This window comes from Tupaia chinensis, unplaced genomic scaffold (assembly GCF_000334495.1).
Source record: "Tupaia chinensis unplaced genomic scaffold, TupChi_1.0 Scaffold145156_1, whole genome shotgun sequence".
Taxonomy (NCBI): domain Eukaryota; kingdom Metazoa; phylum Chordata; class Mammalia; order Scandentia; family Tupaiidae; genus Tupaia; species Tupaia belangeri.
The window spans coordinates 598,580-601,373 of NW_006205016.1; the positions used below are offsets into that span (position 1 = coordinate 598,580).

Below are 2,794 nucleotides of genomic sequence, written 5' to 3' on the forward strand. Positions count from 1 at the left end.
GCGTTAGCCACAGCCGCGGACAATTCCAACGATTCCAACTAAGGCTGATCCCTTCACCCAACTAGAAAAGTAGATCTGCTTCTCTAGGCGCGCTCCTAACCCAAGATAGCAAAGCAAAGACAACGTACCTCTTTCCCCCTCGCCATTTTGCAACCTTAACTACGTATAGACGTATAGGCAGCGCGCCTCCCCCGCTTTTCGGTTTCCGTTTGAATTACGCATGCGCGCGCGCGTGCACGTGTACTCGCCCTCTCTTCCTTCTTCCCCTCTCCCTCCCTCCTTTTCCCTCTCCCCCCTCCCTTTCCCTCTTCCACCTCCTCTCCCCCGCCCCTCCCCCTCTCTCTTCAGCTCAACCAAACCGTTGCCAATATTGCCGCAAACACGCATGTGCGCCTTCACTCTCCCTCCCAACCGCTGTGCCAACATGAGGCAACTTTGCTTTCTTAAAGGCGCATGCTTGTCTTTTTTCCTTTACGACCCTTCACCTCCCATCCTCCCTCTCTCCCCGCTACTGGTGCCTCTTCTCCTCCTGTCCGGCTTTCCAAATACAGGAACCTTGAGCGCCGCCACTCCGCGCCATGCCTCCCAAACCAGCCTTTCAAATAACATGTGAACCGCGCCTGTCAGCCCCTATTCTCTCCTCTCCCGTTCCCAACTCTCTGTATGCTGTATGTGTGTGTGTATTTAAGTGTGTGTATCTGGGCGTGTTTCGTGCCACATTACCCCAGTGCCCAAGGAGAGCCATCCCTAATGCGAATACTGTGATAAACTAAGGGAACTGAGTATAGAAAAGGCACTGCAGGTGATCGTAGCAGATAAATCCTGATCTGAATGGAATTCACCCCCGCCCGAAAGGAGGGGTTAGGGTACCGGTGGGTTCACGTAGTTGTGACGCGCCAACCTGAACAAAGGCAGAGGAAGCGCTCGTAAACCATCGGATAAACCTAATACCAAAGTCTCGCCCTCTAAATACACGTGCTACAAAGAAGGAATCCCAAATTTCTTAAACAGGAAACGCTATGGAAAGTTATACCAATGCTGAGGCGCCTCAACCGTTGTTAGAAGAATCTGCATCCCTTTCACTGTGAGAAATGCTCAAAATCCGTTCCGAAGCCAGTACTGGCCCCCATTTTTTTCCTCCCGTGAATCGACAGAATGTACAAATTAAAGATTTCCCCGGTCCGAGTTCCCTCCGCCGCCCCGCACGTTACGTTATTCCACTATACTGTTCCTTTACCTCCTCGCTGAATCAAGCGTTGAAACAATTCTTAAAAGCCGACCGTCTCAAAACAGGGTGAAGAGAGCAGCGGAAGAGAGAGACGCTTGGATGGCAGCAGCAGGCCTGAGCAACAGCTGACAGCAGGCAGGGGACAAGCTGTGCCTGCAGCCACAGCACCAACGGCAGAGAAGGGGAGCCTCTTCCAGAACTCCGCAGTGTGCTTCCGGCGCATGCGCTGCGCAGGGTCCTGGCCCTGAGCTGCTCAGAGACTAACCTTTAGCGGTCAACAAGCTTCCTTCCACCCCTTTCCCCGGACCCAGGTCTGTAGCCCACCCTGCCTCTTCCACCACTCCCATCCCTTTAGTCAAACAGGTCTTCACCGTCATCCATCCTTCTGCTCATCCTTCTGTCAATCCCTCTCCCAGTCTTAACCCACACTGCCATTGCAAAGTCTCCTTATTGGCTTCCTTTATTCCCTGTTATCTTTAGTGGCCTACCCTCCAATTCTTGGCCTTCCCTGCCAATCTGGTTCTCTTACTCCTCTCCTTCTGTGCCTAAAGTTGAAAGTAGTGGGGGGAAAAGAATTGGGAAAGAATGTTAAAAAATAATAATAAAGGGGCCTGCTGGTGGTGTGGAGATTAAGACACTAGAATCCCACGTGGCAAACCGTGATTCGAGTCCCACACCTAGTGGCTTGCTCTCTAACTTTCCCTTACTCTCTCTGTTTCTCTTTTAAAGTCAAAAAATAGTAATAGGGGCCGGCAGGTGGCATGGTGGTTAGGGGCGTTGGACTCCCACATGGTCGACTGTGGTTCAAGTCCCAGACCTGGCGGCTTGCCTTCTCACATCCCTCTCTCACTCTGTCTCTCTCCAGTCAAAGCAAATAAATAAATAAAGTCAAATAAAATAATTATTTTTTAAAAAATAATAAATAAAATTAAATAATTAATTGTTTTAAATTAATTAACAATAATTGTTACACAGGGCAAGTGTGCATTCCCAAAAATCTCAACAGGAGGATGACAGAGAAGGAATGGCAAAGTGGTCATCCTGCCCGGGTTGGGGGTGATTTCTCATTATTTCACTATTCAAGAGGCTCTGAAATAGATTCCCCTTGGGATGTGATGAGGGGAGAATACAAAATAATATTTTGTTTCTTTTTAGGATATTTCATTTTGATTTCTGGTTCTTTTTGGTTTATAGGAAAGCCAATTTGGAAATATCAAAACCTGAGACAAACAAACCCTAAATCCTAAGACAATAAACTTGTACATCAATATCTTCTCTCGTTTGTTAAGAATGTCATGGGACCAGCAGTTAGCGTAATGGAAAATAATATTTTGTTTCTTTTTAGGATATTTCATTTTGATTTCTGGTTCTTTTTGGTTTATAGGAAAGCCAATTTGGAAATATCAAAACCTGAGACAAACAAACCCTAAATCCTAAGACAATAAACTTGTACATCAATATCTTCTCTCGTTTGTTAAGAATGTCATGGGACCAGCAGTTAGCGTAATGGCTATGTTGCTGGATTCCCACGTAGTCGACTCCGGTTTGAGTCCCAGACCCCGTGAC

The 2,794-nt window shown here is 47.5% G+C and overlaps 1 long non-coding RNA gene and 1 pseudogene across 2 annotated transcripts in view; one reads left to right on the forward strand and one right to left on the reverse strand.

The window, feature by feature from the left end:
• LOC102485463 (uncharacterized) overlaps positions 1–1,592 on the reverse strand; it is a 58,212-nt gene extending 56,620 nt beyond the window's left edge. Inside the window, exon 1 of one of the 2 annotated variants that reach the window (XR_003547774.1) lies at positions 1,238–1,592. This is a non-coding gene — a long non-coding RNA (uncharacterized LOC102485463). The remainder of the gene's footprint in view (positions 1–1,237) is intronic. The other variant, XR_337299.3, reaches the window with a different exon arrangement.
• Positions 1,593–2,238: 646 nt separating this feature from the next.
• The window catches only part of LOC102490762 (cofilin-1 pseudogene), a 1,900-nt pseudogene continuing 1,344 nt past the window's right edge, over positions 2,239–2,794 (forward strand).